The sequence below is a fragment of the Anser cygnoides genome, chromosome 9, assembly GCF_040182565.1.
Source record: "Anser cygnoides isolate HZ-2024a breed goose chromosome 9, Taihu_goose_T2T_genome, whole genome shotgun sequence".
In the NCBI taxonomy this organism is placed as follows: domain Eukaryota; kingdom Metazoa; phylum Chordata; class Aves; order Anseriformes; family Anatidae; genus Anser; species Anser cygnoides.
The window spans coordinates 10,503,127-10,522,543 of record NC_089881.1 but is presented as its reverse complement, the minus strand read 5'-3'; the positions used below and the strand labels follow the sequence as shown (position 1 = coordinate 10,522,543).

The window sequence follows — 19,417 nt, the reverse complement described above, 5'->3', positions numbered from 1 at the left end:
TGAAACAGCAGCTGAGATTGCCTGCACTTGTCTTCACAGGCTGTGACTTTAATTGCAGCATAATACTGGAGAACATTAGTAACAATTTTAGAAAGCCTGGTATCGACTTCATTTATTTTGACAAAGCCTTTCTCTGCCCTCATCTTCGCTGACTACACATGTCAGAGGAAGGTCAAAAGAGCTTCATTTTCTTTTACACTGTACAAAAAGGCATGAAGAACAGCCAGGAAATGTAGCTCTTTTCATTTTCACTATGACTTAAGAACAGAAGGAATTGATTATCACTACATTGACTCCAGCATAACCTGGCTTCTTTTTATCAAGGTTGCTTAAATTAAAAGATAAAACCAGAGCTCCCTTTTGCCTGAGATTAAAAAGATGCATCAACTCAAAGACAGCATTTAGGTTTCAAGGAAAAAGAAATTGCGGTAACTCATCTGAGCTGAAGGCTTGAGCACCTTTCCAAACACAGGTATTTCTAAACTACCAATACTGCAATACTCATGCACCAGAGAATGGAGACAGAGCCAGGTGCTAAATAAACCAAGTACAAATTTATTGTGGACCTTATCAGTAATACTGAGCTCCTCCTTTACTCAGTGGCGCTGATCAAACATGTTGGTTTAATAGAAATGTAACTCTATTTCAAGAGGGCAAGTGCAAAGTGCTGGAGAAACAGTATTTTCTTATTTGGTAAGACAACATGCAGACAAATAATGCTACCTGGCAAATTTACAGTGAAACAAGTGCTGCACCTCTCCTGTATCTATGTAGCTAATCATGGTCATAATGTAATCAAATATTTTTATTTACAGCCACTCGATGTATAAGTGTAGGAAAAACATACCTTAAAAACAGAACTGTTATATTCAGGAAGCTAGGAAAAAAACACGACAAGAATCCTAAGTAATACTTCCTTCTCCCCTCTAACACGATAAAAGTTGTTGACAGTTATTGCCTAAACTAAATGACAGATCAATGTGCTCTGCTTACCAAAACTGATTTTCTTAATAGCGGATCTTAATAAAAGAAAGGTTATTTTCTTTTATTATATTTATTTATAATAAATATAATTATTAACTCCTCCTGGCACAGAGATATCCCAGATCAGGGATTCCTAAATTTTTGTTCATGGAGAGCTAATTCAAGGGAGTGGCTGTGTAAAACAGCTCTAAGAACAGCAACTCTCGGCCTGGTATTGAGTATACAGCCCCTTCACCACTAGGTGAATGCTACCAGTTCCCAGCAGTAATAGTTTACACATGGTTGACACAAAACAAATGGTTCCCAACACAGCAAATGGAACATCCCCCAAAGTCTACATATTTCTACCAACCAAGCTGGCAAATTCACTGCAGCAATGTTGGCAGCATCTATAAATTCAACGTGGCAACAGGTCCAATGGATCTTCCTCTAGGAAACCTGGCGTTTGTCACAGGCTGTTGCACTGCACAACTGTTGCACAACTGAACTGTTACACTTCCAGCGTGTAACAAGAAACCCTTAACACCTCCACAAACCTCTCTAGAGGTGGCTGGAATAGCTCCCCTTGGCAGAAGGGGATGCCAATGCCTCGGAGACGGCAGGTTTCTGCAATTTTCCTTCACAGCTCCAGCCCCCAGCGGGCTGGGAGCTCCCCCAAACTGGACTCGGCCACCCAGTCCTGGAAGCGGTCCCTCTCTCACAGAAAGCAAGGATGGCACCTGATTCTCACTGCAAAGCGCCTTACAGCTTGTGGGTCTTGGCCCAAGGTTCATATGGTCCATAGAAAATACTGAGGCATTTTCAATCCAAAAAGGCCACGGGTGATGACATCAGGGACAGAAAGACAAGGGAGATAAAGGGAGATAAAGACAAGGGAGATAAACCGGGGACCTCTATGCCTATCCGAGGTCTTGCACCTAGTACAGAAGCCTTCTGCAGTCTCACCCACATGAAAAACAGACACAAATCACAGCCTCAGCAGAACCCAGCAGTTATCCCTCACCTGGACACATGCACGCGGGAGGCCAGTCTTGTGGCACCTGCATGGGCCAGAGGGCAACATGCCCTGTTCCCTCCCAACCGAGCTTCCTAGTGAGCACAAAGACCCAAGTGCCCTGCCCCACATGCAGGCTGCAAGCCTCCTCTTCAAGGAGACAGCAAGGAATCACGACCACCCAGATACCACCTGGCTGCAGCTGCGGCTGGAGGAGCACAGCTCTCAGCTCTCCCGTCCTGAAGCCCTACCTGCAGCAGTCAGCTGTCCTTAGAGGCAGGCAGGAACTGCTGACACCTCCTGCTCTAGTGGCAGCTCCGAACGCTGCGGCTGCCTCTCGTGCCCTGTCCTGCAGGAGGGATGCGATCAGAGCACGCACCAGATCCAGCCTGCAGGCCATCTGGCAAACCACGATGCTGCCTCTGATCAAGAGGCGGCTTTGAGCCAAGAATCAGTACCAACTGTTTTACTGGAAACATCTCCAAATATTTTTCCAGCTACTGTTGAAAACATACACTCTGACAAGGCCAGACCAGCAAGCAGGACCAATGAAGATCTCTCTCTATCATGGCGCGCTGTGAGAAGATCCGGTGCTGAAAAAAATACACTGGGGTTGTGACAACAGCTAAGAAATTACTCAGTCAACTGCAAACAAGAACTAGGAGCAAGTACTCAAAGCAGCCAGTATTAGAATACCAGCACTACCTGATATTTACCTAATGACTCATACAGAGGAGGATCCATTCATTTAGGGGAACTGACCTAACAGTCAGCGAACAGGTAACAGAAGAGCTTATGAAACGACTGGGAGCTCAGCTCTTCCTGACCTCAGAGAACAAAGAAGCCTTGTAGCAAGAAAAATATCCTTCTTTCACAAACACTTACCCTTTTCTCACTCTGTTGCACAATCTTTATCCAGAGAGAGTTGCACTTTCCATCAAGATGTAAAAGGAGAAGAAAGAGAGCAAAAGGAAGGCGGTGTTTCTGTTCATCTACATCAATACAAACATACAGACTACACCGGAAAAAATATTTCCAAATTACATTCCCTAGTTTTCCAGATTTTCCAGGAAAAGGATTCACAGATGACTTCTCTTCTTTTTTTTTTTTTTTTTTACCTTCCAACCATCCTTCACCCACTCACAAACAGCACCAGTGTAACTACCAACTTCCACAACCACTCAGTCACAAGTAGTTTTTAGTTAGATATTCATATACAGTTACTTGTGCAGGATTCATAGACCAAATTTAAAAGATCCTTCCCTCCAAAAATAACTGAAGATTGTTATAAATACGCAGCCATTCACAGCCTCTTTACATATAACGAACGCATAATGTGGAAAGAAACTAGGGCACTCCAGGTTCAACAGTAAGTGTGTCTTAAATGTTTAGACTGCAAGCAGTAAAGGAAAAAGAATTGTTATTTTTTCCACATAGATATAAAATACTCAACTTAAAGCTCTTAGAAAGCACCTTACTTTTCTGTAGCGTTAGATTAGCTTCCACATTATTAGGTAGAAAGAGTGAAACATCAACAGCAAGATCCTACTCAAAGTCTTCCCGGAGTTCTCAGCATCTAACTACACGTAACAAAAGCTCAAAATCCAGTTGTCCTAGCTGAGAAACAAAAAAGAGATGCTCACAAATACAAACTGAAGTCAACTGAGCATTTTGATAACACTTTTTCCCCCAAACACAGCTATCAGGGACTTCCATTGCAACACACTTACCATTAGTAAAAACAAATCAGAAACAAAGCTTCTGATTGAGGAACTTGGGCCCAGGACTAAAGCTAGATCACTGTCACCCAGGGCTAATGCAGGACAAGGTTTTAGACCTTAGCAACACTTTTTGGTTTGGGGGTTTCAGTTTGCCATCCTTTCACATAGAATCGTGCAGATTATACCAGAGACCAAATAGTGCAAATGAATGTGCACAGTATTTCTCTCTCCAGCTATGAGAGACCAAACAGCACAAAGGAACATGCACAGTATCTCTCCAGCTACAAGTCTTCTCCTTCTCCAGTAGTAAGGTCCCCTCCTACTGCATCGCCCTGCCTCTGTCAAGTACTACACTCACATGAGAGGCTCATCAGCACTGCTCCATATACAAATATTTAAGAATCTCACATGGGTAACGGGACACAGAGCTTCAAATCTGCAAAAACACAGGAAAATTGAGTTCATTGTAGGCTGAACTTCTAGCAGGCTTTCTTCCCATACTGTGCAGTATTTGCACACGGGAGGCCTCTGACTCCAACGCTGGACATTTTGAAACAATTTCCACACAGACAGAATGACACCTGGCAAACAGCTAGATGCATTTTTCACCGCTCACACTGCACCATTAGCTTTGAGTTCATCAGTTCTGGGCAGTTCATATTAAAAAGAGAGAAAATGTACATTGATAAGCTAACTAACAGAAAAGCAACTTTACTAGCCTAAGTAAATTAATCACAATTGATATCACTAGGCAGGCAAACTTGGACTTACACAGACTCACGGCTTCCTTGTATGTGTTTACATAAAGTGACAGTAAAGTCTAAATCAAGATGTTTTCAACCTGAACTGTTTGTGACTTCCCACTTTGATTTCTGTTATTAAAGGATTTTAAAACAATACTGCACGGTCACTGCCTACAGCCCTAAGGGTATGAGTACAAAAATAACAAAAAGATACCACAAACTCTACAGAATAAAATTGATTTAATTTCATTGAAGCACTATGTTCTTTACTTTGGGGATATTAACTTACTATCTGTGACAGCAGGCAGTCTTCTTCAGCTACTCTGAATGCTGATAACATCACTTGAGGTATGACTGGAACAGAACTTGAAAAAGCCTTACCTAATTTAATACATTCGGCAAACTGAAATTTGTCTTTCAAACTTAACTTCCTCGTCCTGCAAGTAAAACATTTGTTCATCCTCCACCCTCCAAAAAATATCCATGCTCCTTCCCATGGTTCACCTCTTTCACTAGGCACTCCATTTCTTCAAGAGTTTCCAAATTAATGATAATTAATGGACATGGCAGAAAATATACCTGCTTCCTAGATTATTTCTTCCAATGACAAAGAAAATCGCTTCACAAATATGCTTCCGTGGGCTGTGCCTTCCCCGTGCACACTAAGCTGAATCACGGGCAGTCCCATCTCTGAGAAGACTGATGGTCAGGGCCAGGACATTAAACAGTTCATCCATCACCGACAAAACCTACTCACCTTCACGACATTCTAGCTTCCGGTAGAAATGTGTGAAAAGGCTCATTTTGGAAGATGCAATGGTCCATCAGTTTTTGCAGTTAAATTTCTTTGCCATTCCTCTCAGAAACTGGTATTCTGGAGATATAAAATGAACTTCAGTTTAAAATACAGTGCTCTCGCAGACAGCAATACTGTGTTACATAAACATTACATTTTTCCTGCTTTTTACCTGGCACACAGCGAAAGGTCACCTGAAACCAACCTGATGGCTCCGGTTACTGAACAGCTATGCTGACAAATGGCAGTAAAGGCTCCATTCTTTACCTCTGCGACCCTCACAGTTCATGTATTTAATATCTACGTTACAGTAGCATACTGAGAATGTATCCTGAAGACGGGGAATGGGAAGTGACTTTAAAGTCACACTGGTGCCAGAGCAGGGAATTACACTGTGTTATCAAAAGTCCCTTCTCACTTTGTTTGATGCATTTTACGTACTGACATTTATTCATTACACTTGGGCTTATCTCAGAAATACTAACACTGAACTTTTCTGCTCAATTTCACCAAGGTCTCATCAACAATACATTAGCTTCCTTAACCTCATTAGGGACACTCAAGTACAACTGTGCTGCACAAGTGAGGGCACTGTGAGGGCACTTCTTAGCCACTTAGGCACTTAGTTTGGTGTTTTGAGGAGTTTGATAGATGTTTGGAAAACAAGGCTGAAAAGACAAAGCCAAAACATTTGGATTGTAAATGAACAAATGCCACGTTAGAAACAAATTCCTTAACAGGCCCCATTTTGCAGCCAATATTTAGATCTCTGGCAAGAATTAACCCAAGTAGATAAATGGTTCACTGTGAGATTAACCAAGGTCATGTTCTCTTACACTCAGCTTTTTAAGATTCCTCCCCTGAAAAAACTCCCCCATTAGGAAATTCATCGTTGAAGCACATCAGCACAGGATAAAGCAAAGCATGCTATGGCCTGTGAAGTGCTGCCTGCCCAAGAAAAGGCCACATGTCTTCTGAGAGAAAGCCGCATTTGAGAGCCTCCTCGACTGTGTGACTGCTGCAGCTGGATGTTCAGAGATAACTGCCAACTCATTAAAATCCAACATTAAAAGTTTATTAAATATGCAAGCATTAATGGAATTGGACTAGCAGCTATTTAGGCAGATAACAACTCAACACAGCATGTCCTGCAGTTCCTGTTATCAATATTCTGTACACTGCCCTTTTGCAAGTGTCCGTGAAAAAGTCACAATGCCATCCAGGGCAGCGAAACCCTCCATCTGTTCTAGTTTACTCAGGTCGCATTCTCAAGGTTCCCATCAGCCAGGAAGCCTAGGAAAACACAGCTACTTCCCAATAACTACAGCTCAGCATACGCTGCCGCACTCGACTGCTTGGGATGCCATCTTCCCAAGAGCCTTTCCCCCTTTGGCTGTATCTGCAGGGCAAGTCCCATACCTCTTTGCAGGCTTACAGGTACAGAGGCTTTGCATACGTCCCAGAATCGCAGTTCTTCTCACCTTGCTGCTGGAGTTTGGAAGAACTGCAAAAAGAGAAGGAGAGTGGAGCGTCAAGCAACATAGATTAAAGAATGTCAGCCTCTTAAAAGCAACTCTCCTCTAACATCAGGCAACCGCGTGCACACAGCATGCTCGTAGAGCCCTGCTTGGAGCTACTCACTCGGAGAATCCAGAAATAAGCATCGGAGCCCTCCATGCAAACCACAACCCTAGTACAGCTCAACAAAATGCAGTTTCATTCCTGGATGACTCTGCAAAATCCCAGTGCTTGGTAAGTATCTACAGCAAAAACCTGGAGGTGTGTTCAGAGTGATATCAGACTTGGAAGCGTTCTTCATTAATACTATCAGCATAATTTAAACTGGCCTGGGGGAAAAGAGGACAAGGAATATCTCTCATCACACAGAGCATAAACAAGCTCCTGAGAGTCTCTAATGCACCTCCAAGTGACTCTGGCAATAGCCTCGCTCTCTCAGTAGTGGTTTCAAAGAGCATCTGGAAAAATTTTGTCCTCTAATTAAGCAAAAAAGTATTCTCTCAACACACAGTAGGTGTTGGGAAACGTAAGTGGTATAGCATCTATGCCTTGGAGATGTGAGGTTTCAGAAAAAGACTGAAATGAAATCTTACAGAGCAAACAGGAAAGAGCATGACTTACTGGGAAAGAATAAGAAATAAGGAGTATGAAGTATTCTAAGCTCTGAAAGATACAGTGAACTCATCGAACACAAAGAAGGGAAGCCAGCCTTTTGGCCGGGCCGGCTTTCTACTAACGTTTTTCTTTGTAACAATGGCAGTCTCTTACTGGAGAAAAAGCAGGGCGTTATAAGTGTCAAGAACTATCTGGCACTGAGTCTGTGCAATCCAACCCACGAAGCTGAAGTTTGAGCTGTCTTTTGGTCCTGTAATCATGTGGGCCTCCCACAAAATAGGCAGAAGGTTCCAGGATCCCTTGGGCAGGAGGGAATCAACAAAAGCATCCATCCATTATCTGATGCACCACAATGCATCACATCTTGCAGAACCCTGAGGAGCCGCCTGTTTGGGGTCAGACATACAGTCCTCTTCAGTCAGCTGGCTACCTGGTCATCTTACCGAGCCCCCAAACATGACTGCACCGAACAACTCCCATCAACAGGTTGCATTATTTCTCCCCAGCATTTCTTGCCCCCAGGAATGAGCAATGGATTATTGAACACAAAAAATCATCTCCTTGCTTGCAGCCGACACCTTTGAACAATCTTCTGCCCACCAGGCTGCAGGAGGAGTCTTTAAGCACAAAAACACAACAAATAAGTTATCTAGCACCAGTATTTCCTCCCATTACAGACAGGTAATTACATCGAAACTACAGGGCACAGTACCTCGAGGAATGTAAATAAACCATAAAAAAGTACTGTATTTGTAAGTGAACCAGAAAGTCAAAGTACTCCTAGTCATCTATACGCTGTGCTAACCTCCACTTGGGAAGGCACGGAGAGAGAGGAGTGCTCCCAGCAGCGCCGTGACTAAAAGACCTGTAAACATTTCTCATTCCCAAAGGGGAGTCACGCTTCCACTGAGCAACACCACGAACTTTAGCATTCAGGTTGTCGTTAAGACAAACAGTCGGAAAACAAAGGATGTTAAGGAGAAGTCAGAAGTCAGTCTGCTACCTGCTGAGGCCCTTGGCCACCTGCGTGAGAGCCCAACTTCTCCACCTCCTCCGACGCTCAAGTGTTTGGCTGATGTGAAGCCAGCAGCAGTGCTAGAAACACAGCACCGGTGGGAAACTGCTCTTCCAGCAGCACCCAAGTGGTCCGCAGGGACCGGTAACTGAGGAAACTTCACCCCCTCTAGCACTGAGCCATCCTGCCACACAGCAAAGGCCAAAACTGCAGTGGCCACAGCAGCAGGCACCGAATGAGACGGCGACCGTGCAGCCAGGTGAGCACGCCAGCAGCGACCCGGAGCTGCAGGCGCCAGGGCATCAGCCTGTACCTGTGACTTGTCAGGCAAAGCTACCGAGCTAAGGAAGGAGCGGCCATAGCCCACAAGCCTCTGAAGAAGCGGACAAGATGTTTCTTTGCAACAGTAACAGGCAAAAGGAAGATAAGGAACATTTTCTCATCAACTTGCTGCTTGCGCTGGTACGTTCCCCTTGGCTTGGCTCTGAAGCTGGGCATGCTGACTACCTTCTGCACTAGGAAACTTCAAAAATCACACACGCTCTCTCAGTGGAGTCTACATCTAAATACACCGTGAACAACAGGCTTTGCTCACAGTTCCCACCACAGCAGTACTCTCACTCAGCAGATGAATGCAAGGACAAATGTAGGCCACACATGCAGAGAAAGATATCCAGACAACAAAGATACTATAGTATGTCATTTTCAGAGTCAGGAAATGAATACTCACTAAAATAGCCTGCAAGTGCTGGGGTACAGCTCAATATGAGCCAGATGGGCTAAAGGAAAAACAAGCTTCATCAGAAAGTTAGAGTTTTTTCCCCACACACACTAAATTGCCTGATGAGTCATTAAAGAAAAATCTTTGTGATGTAACTATTCGGTTAGGCATGGGACTTATACAAAGAACGCTCTCATAATCAGCTCTTGAAGTAATCCTCTGACCACCATCTGGAGGTCAGCCTAAATCCTGATCTTGGTTACACTAAGCATCCACGCACCTTTGAAACCAAGATTTTAATATAAACACACCTGAGGTGAACCACAACGCCGCATTAAACTCCCAAAGCAGTAAAAGATGACAAACACTAAAAACCCGAGCGACCTTTCACTCCACAGGCTCTCTCAGACAGCTCTGTAATGCATGTTCCAGAATACGCACAGACTGAGCCAGGGGCGATTCAAGTCCGTCACATCTAGGGAAACAGCTTCAAAACGAGTTAGTACAAAGGCAGGACTTATCAACCCAATCCTACATCTAAAGCAAAATGTTTCTTTTGTTGAACAAAAACAACTGAAGCAAATGAAGTCCATATGACAAACCCCGCCTCATTCTGATAGCATGAAAGCCTTCCGAGAATTGGATTCTGACAGTGAACCAGACTTACCAAAAAACATAAAATAACTTATATCCCCCCCTCACGTAAATAATTCAAAAACATTTTACCACTAAGGCATGCAGAAATTCCTTCACCTAAAGCACCATGCATAACTAGTTATTTTTGTTGTTGTTTGTTGGGGTTTTTTTTAGTACCAACCTCTGATTAGCTGGAAGCTCTTATTCCCCACTAGCAAATAAGAAAGTCTAAGACGCCTCCCGCTTACAAAGCCTCTCAGCTAGAAAAATGAGTTCTCTGTTATACAGCTTTCAGTGTCACATGCTGAGCTCCCCATAGCAAAGCACTCAAGAATGAAACATGCCACATCACCGAGGAACACATCTAATCTCATCCGTTCCAGAGGAATTCCTCTCTTTTCAAGGCAGTTTATCAACCAGATTTTAGAACTTTGCAAGAAAGCCCACAACAGCAAGAGAGGCATGGAACAGCCCCAAAATACTCAACCACTTACGCTTAGTTCATATTTGAAAGGGAATCTGTACAAGAAAAAGAAATGTTATTTTTTTTTCCCAAAAAACGATAAAGTTTATAAAAGAAACAAAAAGTCTTCTGTGCTGGAAGGAATGGCCCCAGAAGTCCCAGGCCTCTGAACGCTGGCCTACTGGCCCACAATTTCCTCCAGCTAAAGGTATGTTTAAGTATAAACAAGAGCAAGACCAGGAAGGATCACCAAACTCGACACCAGCTAGGAGACCGCAGATTCCCGTCATTTCACTACCTACAGAGTGACAGAGGGGGGTTGTCACCACCCCCTGCAGCAGAGCCCACCAGCACTCAACAGGAGCATACTACGTGGTGGTTGATGCTTACGTAGTTAAAAACACACTAAATATATATATTTTTTTTACATTTTCACTTCATACTTTTCTTGAAATGCCATTTTAATTAATGTTTATTTTCCGTGGAGACAGGAAAAAAAGGCATAAGGTGTTCAGACTCCGGGTTTATCATTACAAGCGTTACCAGGCTGAGCCCCACCGTGATCACTTGCTGTTTCTGTGCCCAGCTAGACCGGCTCCAGTCTAGACGGGGACAAGTTTTACTGTGCCATTATCTTTGCCACTTTCCTTCTGGCTACAGAGCTGGTGTTTGGCAAGGGTTACGCAGGGCCAAAGTCCTATACAGCAGGTAAATATTTAACTTGGGCACTGTACCACAGGGACCCACCTAGAGTATGATACAGTAGCTTATTAAATCTCACACTATCTTTTCTGACCAAGAATAACAAATGGCAATTTATCTTCTTTATGGGAAGTTGTATAGACAAATTCTACAAGGACAGCAGCTAAGATTCAGGTCTAATAATCTTAATAAATGACCTAAAAGAAAATACTTCCACAGAAGCATATTGCAATTTCTAAGCAAGATGACGTATACTCCAGAACAGGTTCAAGAGAGGGGCAGAAGACACACTTCAGAAATCATTTACAAATTGAGCAAAATTCAGCACTTTTTCAAGCACTTTACCACTGCAATTCTGCTATTAAACTTCGTCACAAACTCTTATATAAAGCTCTTGGGCTTTACAAGAAGTATATATTCTCCAATAATATTTGGATAAATCTACGTACTGCTGTACGAGCACAGACTTCAGCTGATTTTCTAAGTGTAACTAACCAAATTGGTCAGATCCCAGAATTACTCTTTGTATGCCTCCAACATAAACTACTGCTAATATTCTCATCTTTTATGCTATTTCCAGGCAGAGGTCTTTCTCAAACTGCTCATGAAACAAAGTTCAGATCAAAACACAGCAACTAAGACTAAAATTACCAGTTTACTACATTTCAATTGTTTATCCACCTGTTTTCTTTATCTAAGCGCGGTTTACTTATTTTTTGGCAAGTACTCCTATCTTTGCGTTTAGCAAGAACTGCTTTTGTTCTCTGAAACTGAACACCTGTTTCAGCAATGATTCTAGAGCAGTTACTGGTGATAATTACTACAGGTAAATTTCTAAAATTCTGCAATGCTACATTTCTAGCCCTTTATACTTAAGGTAACATGCGTCACCCTTTTAAAGAAAAGTAACTCTTATGCCATCCTTAAAAAAGTAACTTTTTTTTTTAATAGCAGAAGCATTTTTAGTTTTAGTTTATTTCCTGAAAAAATGTCCGGTGTGAGGAGGCTGAGAATATCAGCCACATCATGAAACAAGGAGACAGACAGTACTGCAGAACTTTTACCTAAATGTACTGACTAGGACCTGGAGGTGAACAGGGAACAAGATCTTCCAGTCTCAAAAAATAATAAAACATAAAACCACTTGGCCAGCTCACCTGTCCAAGGAACTGCAGCCTCAGGGCGCACTTCCACGAGCAGCTTAACTGATTTTGAGCCGTGCCACGGCCTAAATGGGCGGGCCTGCCTCTCCCTTTTACAGGCACCAGCAGCAATACAGGCAGCCCGTCAGCTCGCTCACTTCGCTTTCTGTCTGGTGCTAATTGCTGGCCAGATACGAACCCAGCTGGCCACACAAGCCCTGATACCTGCCGCACACAAGAGGCAACGAAACTGGGTAGTTGGAGGGCAGGAAAGAGGTGCACAGGGCCACCTCAGCAGCACCACCTCCCACCCTTCCTGGCAGTTACCAGAAACGTAAGCTTTCGCATCTCGCATGGCTGCTCGGAGCCGTCAGATCAGGGTTCAAATTCGCCTCAGAATGAGTGCTGAAAGCATTTCTCTTTATTTTTTCGCTCTGCTTTGACAACACGATCAGTATGCTAAGAGCAGTCTACCTGTGAAGTAGTGTAACTAGAGGACACAAGAAATGCAAATGAAGCCACAACGTGATCTTAGTAGTTTCGAGCCACAAAACTCCCATAAAAGAGGAGGATGACAGGTCCTGACCATTTACTCCCAAAACTTCATTTTCATTGCGCAATGCTTGCAAGTATATTATTTGCTCCCATCTCCATCCCCCTCACAAAAACGGCTGGAGGCAGCAGGCTGTGCCCGTGGGGAGGCCAGGGGCCACCTCCCCTCACGCTTCAGGCACCGCGCTGCCCGCCGCTACCCCTGGTCTCACTTCATCAGGTGAGGCCAGGGAATCCACGCAAGGCGCCAGCTGAAGCCGTCCCTTTCACTCTTCCAAACTTGTCACGAGAGAGAGGCATCAAAATTACTGTGCGCACTTTTTAACTGAATACGGCGCAAAACCACAGCAGCCTGTGCAGATTTATTTTGATCTGCCAATAGCCTGTGATACATTTTGCTCCGACAGGGTTGCGATAGACACCACAGTCTTAACTCAGACACGATTTGCTCCAGATTCTGTGCAAAGATCTGGTTAAACGCTGCCTCCTTCCCGGGCAGAGCAGACCATGCCCTGCGGCACCTGCCTCGAGCTTCTTACCGGCACTGCCAGCGCCTCACTTCTCCACAGGGCTGAGAAACAGCTCCTGCCCCGGGGGGAACTTCCCAAACACGCCAAAGTCCTGCTTTCAATCGAGCAACCTAAGGGCCCTACACCAAGTCGGTGCCTGGCTCCAGCGGTGCCGAGCGGGAGGGACACCGGGGGGCAACCGGGGGAGCACTGGGGGGGCAGCGGGGGCAACCGGGAGGGACCGGGGGAGGGGAGGGCATCGGGGGGCAACCGGGGAGCACTGGGAGACAACCGGGAGGAACCGGGGGTCAAATGGGGGGGACCGGGGGACACCGGGGGCCCGCGCCGTGCCGCCCCACGCCACCCCCAAGGGGGCAGCAGCGCCCTGCCCCAGCCCCGTCCGTCGCCCCCGGCCCGGTCACCCTCGTTACCTTGGCACGGCGTCCCGCCGCCGACAGCACGGCTCGGCACGGCTCGGCTGGGTACGGAACCGCCCCGCCGGGCCGGCCTCCCGAGCACCGCCCCGCCGCTTCCGGGGCCGCGCCGCCGGCACGGCGCAGCCGTGGGCCGGCACCCGCCGACATTTTGGGGGCGCGCAGGGACACGGGGAGCGGCCGGGCCGGGGGCTGCGAGCGGCCTGTGTCCCCCTCCGGAGGCCTTCCCAGCACTTGTGGCTGTTTACATTTCTTTGTGAGAGTTTACAGCAGATACAGCACCAGGGAGGGGGTTACGGGAAACGTTACCCGAAACCGGCATTCCTCACGGTAATGTTGGTTTTCTCGTAACCTGAGGTCCAGCCCAAAAAGCCAAAAAAACTTTCTCACCAGTCCTCACAAAATGTTAGGATGCAGCCTACGTAGCCAAACTGGGTATTAAGATGTCAGTCCTGGACAGGTGCTTTTAACATTGTACTTTACCACTGGACTTTACTACAGTTCCGTTAGTGGTACATCTACAAATCATCCTGAAGCCTGGAACGGAGAGCAGAAACATTTATTGATTATGTGTATCTTTTTATCATCATTACTGACAATTTTATTGTCTCCTTGAAGAAACATCCCTCTACAATTGCTTGCGTTGCTTTTATTTGTAGTGTGTATATGAACATTTACATCATATCTCAGCCTTCTGTATAAATCACCTGGCGTTCTTCGTGTCTGATTCCCATTTGCTGGATTGTCTCATGGTGATACTAATACCGTACAGCAGTGCTTAAACCATGTGTAGATGCTGCGAGTAAGGGAACTGTGACCTTCATTAGTGCTTTTCTGTGATGCTTCCACATCACAGTACTTCTGCTTGTTCATAAGGACAACGGTACTGCTTCAATGCCAAGGGACTACGATACTTCGAACTGATACTTTAATTAATAATGTTTTCTGAAAACGTTCTGAATTTTCATTCACTCTTCAATTTTCTGCCAGTCAGTTTTACAGTGAGCTGTAGAAGGGAGTAAAATAAGGAAATTGTAACCACTAATGTCCAAATTAATATACAGGGATGATAGCAAGCATCGTTTGTTCATGGACTTCAGTTTTTTGAATGAAGCCCTGTATTGTTTTGGGTGATATTATTCCCTGTAAACTAGCCTGTGTAGTATAAACAAACAAAAAAGACAATTATATCTGTGTGACAACACTAAGTTCTTATGTTTGCTCACCCAAAAAAATCTGGAAAACGCTCCCCATGTTTACTTCTCTGCCAGTGGAAGCCGTAGTAATCAAGTCAATCACACTGCATTGTGCTCGCTAAGCAACCAGGGACCACCTCTGAAGGCCGCTGTGCTGTCGCTGTTTTGTCCCAAGTAAATCCAAGAGGAAGGTGTCTGCTGGCACAAGCAATACCGCGGCTTGCCAGAAGGTGTTGCTTTGAAACCACGCAATTATCCGAGCTTAAAAATCATGAAAGGAAATAGGCTTGGACGATTGCACACGACTGACAGATGAGTTCTCCCTGCCAGAACAATGTAAGATCCTTAACTTGAAATGATCGCTTTTAAAATAATTTAAATATTAAAATGACTTGTATGTGCAGAGCAATAGAGAGGGAACTAAGTGCTGAACAGGGCACTGACTTGATGGAAAACATTGTGGTTTTGCACATTCCTAACAAATATGTTACAGCAGCTTTGTGTGTGCAAAAGCGTCAATGGCTTTTGCTTTGCAGGCTTTGCTGGCTTTGCTGTTTATATATATGTATAAAAAAAAAACAGACCTGGGGATTCTTAGAGGGGTAGCTCGTGATTTCAAGAAAACAAAGAACAGAGCAAAGCCTCCGTATGACAACTAGCTGTCGTGCCCTAAGCACCATCTCACTGCACTCTCAGCAGAAAGGAGCTGCTTATTTTGAAAGGGCATGCAGCAGTGGTGACTTACCAGAGGTACAACTGCGCTGCACCTACAGCCCTGGTTTTAAGTACCTACTAACAGTGATAAATACTGCATTAATAATTAAGCCTAGCCTGGGTCTGGGAGACAGAACGGGAGGTGAAGTTTTCAAGACATTTAAAACCTTTTACACTAAAGGAAAAAAGCCTAAAAAGATGCCCAGAAGGAAGGAAAAGTTTTTAAATATGCCTATCACATGAAGTGGCTCATTGCTAAAACAACCTCCTACAACTGAACAGCCTTCTACAGCTGAGGTTCTGCAGTGGAAATTCAAGTCTAGGAAAGTCTAGGATAGGGTGATATTTTACACCCCACAATACGTCTTGGAGCCCATCTTGTGTAATGTAGTTACTGCGCTTACTCCAGCTGTGCCTTTCAAAGAGTTACATCTGCCCGCCCTGAGGCTGTGAACTCCAGCTCACTGTTTTGGGGAACAGTTTAGAAGAGGAGTTACAGTTAGCAGAGGAGGTCACATCAGGGTGGGCATAACCAAAGAAGCCTTTGAATACTATCTGATGATCAGATGTTTACCAATATTGTTTTTACCATAGATAAAGGTGTTAGCCTGGAGCAGAGGACAGTGCAGCAGACAAAAGATCACAGAGGTGAGTAGATCAGCTGCTTTTACAGCAAATAATCTACCCAAATAATCTAGTCCCCCAATAATCTTAGCTGTAAGAAGGAAAGCAGAAAACAGTTGTTGAATTCAGCAGGCCCTCTTAGCCACTTCAACAGCAGAGGGTAATTTAAACCCATTGTTTAGACCAGTTGCTGTCAAGATCAAGTAAGTTTTCAGAGTTCCTACCCTCCTCACTAGTGCAGCCATGGGTTTTACCACAAAACCTCAGCTTGGATTGTGCAATGCAGCTAGCTGGATCTCCCAGATTCCTGAGTAGTTTCAGCAGAAATCCACTGCTCCTGCAGCTGACGCAACATCACTGCAGTCCCTCCTTTTCAAATGCATTTGGGGCCAGAGATGGACATGTTTTTTTCAACTTGTCTAATAATCATTTTTCAGGAATTTTTGTTCCCTGTGAATAAGTTTATAGCAAATCAAGCTGCATCTTCTGAAGTACCATGGATTAACAGTAAGCTGGAATAAAAATTAACCTGAGCCTCCTGTAAAGCATTTCTTTGTATCATTCAGCACTTTCTGAGCAAGGCTGATGATCCCAGGACGTTGTAGGAGACTTGCCAGACTCGTGGTACTCCAACTCCAGAAGAAGCAGAGTTCTTTTTCTTTACCACAGCACATGCTGGGGGTGGCAGACAGAACACAACATCCATATTCATCGAAATCTGTCCTTTGGTGAATACTCCTCATTTCCATTTCTCGTAATGGAGTCTCTAAGGAATTGTTATTCCCCTTTTGAAAAGCTTTGCACTTCTCCAGAACTGCAGTAGGCACATGGTGTATCTTCTGAGCATCATCCTCTACTCTGTAGTCAAAAGACCAGTAAACAAAGGGCTGACAAAACACAACAACACTCACAGGAACATTTGCCGCTATCTCCCTGCTTTCTTGTCCTCTTGAGAGCACGCCTTTGGTTACTCAGTCTTTTTTTGCACAAGATTAAGCCTTCACATAATCATAGTTTACTTCTGAAATGGCATCAGCTGTTGCAGAGGCAGACAAGACCAGGACTGCCCTTTGCAGAACATGAACATGAGCTATTTTTGAGATTCCAGTTTAGCTGTATTTTAGGTACATTTTCTTTTGGCAGGCCTATAGCTAAGAAAGCTGTCACCACATCTCATGGCTTTATAGCCAACAGCTGTTTTTCATCAAGGTACAAACTGCCAGGCAGTCTGAAGGGAAGAGCCCTGCTCCACATGGAAGAGCCTTAGAAGTTCTGGATATCTGTACAAGCTCGCTGAATTTCTCAAGAGCTTGCAGAAAGAAACTTGATTGTCTTGATTACATTTTGTCAAGGTTGACTGCACCAACTGGCTCTGCAGGCTCTTCCCACAGCTGTCTGTGCTCAAGATCAGCTCAGATATATCGCAGGGCTGCATTGCCTTGGATCATACTGCTGTGAAAACAGCTAAGGGGTGGGGGGAAAGCAACAAACAAACCAAAAAATAAAATACAAACATCAAGAAACTTAATCTGGGGCCTGCCCATGCACTCTTCTTTCTCCACTGGTTTGAAATTTGCATTTTGGGGGTTGCATTTAAACTCAGGCCCTGGCACTTAGTCCTTGTACAGCTCGGCACAGAACAGATTAAGTATTTGACAGAAAGCTCTGAAGACTTTAATTCCCTCTACTATATAAACGTAAATGAACTTTGTCTTCTTGTTACCAAACTCTGTCTTTAAAAGAAATAAAAGACAAACAGAAAGTTTACAACAATAAACCTTAAACATTTACTGGAACCTTTCTGTGAATTTGTAAGGTCACAGAGCTATCTGTTCCTGAAAACTGTTTTCTTCCATGTTTATTCATGCGCAGAAGGGTCCTGTTTTGTTACAACTATGCTGGTTACATTATTAAAGGACAAGAAAAATAGACCTGTAAATTATAAACAGAAAGTGCAACTAATCAGAGTGATCTTTGATTTTGTTCTGGTTAATAAAAAAACAGTAGATCAGTTAGCTCCCACAACTGCAAGGCATAGTTTACAGCATTTTTGTAAACTACCAGAATACACTGTTTTACAATCAAATTGCAGACCATTATTCCTGATTTTGTCTTCTATCTTGCTTAAAAATGAACGAAGAGTTGTAGTGATCTGCCACATAGAACAAGAAAGGCAGCATTTGCTGTGAAAGAAGACCGTATATTCATACAGAACCTTCCAGACACATAAATCAAGTTCTATAATTACCTATACCTGTTCCACACCAGTGGAAGGAGCTGCAGCCCTTCTGCCCAGTGGTTGTCTTTTAAAGGTTAAAAAGTTAAAAAAGAAAGATTATAGAGATATAAAAACATTTCAATAAAACTTTCCACAACAAGCTAATTAAGATAGACTACACCCCACTCTGCAACCCACAGTGGAAGAGAGGTCTCGTTAGATGCCCATACCTGGGAGAGGTGCGTGTGGCTGGTGCATTTTTCTGCAGGAGTTACTGTGTGATTCAGCTGGGTCCGGGGGCAGCTCTGACCTCTCTGACCCAGCGCTGCGTGTGGATGCTCCCGCAGCACCCTTGTTACGTGCTCTGGATGCATTCTCCATCACCTGCACTAGGGATGGTTGTAGGATAAGACAACTGAACCAATAAATCCATATAAAATCCAATAGGTCCATATAAAAAGTCAACAGTTCTTCAAGGTCCAGGAATTTTCCCTCTGAAGAACACCTTCTTTCCCTTAAATTACCTTTTAGTACAACAGACACAGGTATGATATTAGAAACAACTTTATTTTTTTCCTACCTCAGCCTTTTTTTTTAGTAAGGTGATATTTTTCTAGGAGGGATTTTATAACACCACTTACCACATCCTCAATTCATTAGCTTTTCTGTGCTAATTTTTTAAAAAAATCATAGAATCATTTAGGTTGGAAAAGACCTGTAAGATCATCTAGCCCAACCTTTAACCTCACACGAGGGCCTGAGCCTCCAGCAGAGGTGTTAGCAGGACCAGCCCTTTTCTATTTAACCACAGAGAGCACCTCGGGTGCTGCAAAGCGATGACAACGTTCAGCGTGCTCTCCAAATGCCGGCTAACACAAGTGTTAATAAAAGTTTCTGGTTTGTTTCAGCATCAGTTGAAATCAGCTGCAGCCGTCCTAATCAGGAATCTCTTCCTCAGCCCTTCCAGACCGAGCCTTACCGTGCTTCAGTGAGCCGAAAACGGCTTTTTCTGACGGCTGCCCCCCAGCTCAGGCTCGGGGGTACCTGCCCGCAGGTAAACCGCCTTTCGGCAGCCCTGCCTGGGGGCAGAGCCCGGCCAGTCCCGGCGTTAGGGCAGGCG

At 44.3% G+C, this 19,417-nt stretch overlaps 1 protein-coding gene and 1 long non-coding RNA gene across 8 annotated transcripts in view; both read right to left on the bottom strand.

Moving 5' to 3' along the window:
- MAP3K13 (mitogen-activated protein kinase kinase kinase 13) overlaps window positions 1-13,640 on the bottom strand; it is a 74,914-nt gene extending 61,274 nt beyond the window's left edge. For 3 of the 4 annotated variants that reach the window (XM_067002108.1, XM_067002106.1, XM_067002107.1), the window contains exons 1-3: window positions 13,543-13,640; window positions 6,658-6,742; window positions 5,200-5,316 (exon numbers count right to left, since the gene is read on the bottom strand). The gene's annotated coding sequence lies outside the window, so the exon portion shown is untranslated. Of the gene's footprint in view, window positions 1-5,199; window positions 5,317-6,657; window positions 6,743-13,141; window positions 13,304-13,542 lie in introns of those variants that run through there. The other variant, XM_013186243.3, reaches the window with a different exon arrangement.
- Window positions 13,641-14,079: 439 nt separating this feature from the next.
- On the bottom strand, window positions 14,080-19,414 carry LOC125184452 (uncharacterized). 4 transcript variants are annotated; one of them, XR_010833478.1, is made up of 4 exons: window positions 19,277-19,414; window positions 18,528-18,686; window positions 16,609-16,937; window positions 14,080-15,002 (listed from the first exon to the last, which is right to left on the bottom strand). It is a non-coding gene; the product is annotated as an uncharacterized lncRNA (long non-coding RNA). The 4 variants fall into 4 exon arrangements; XR_010833479.1 differs by lacking the exon at window positions 16,609-16,937; XR_007168461.2 differs by lacking the exon at window positions 16,609-16,937 and having other exon boundaries at window positions 14,080-14,551.
- Between the last annotated feature and the right edge of the window lie 3 nt (window positions 19,415-19,417).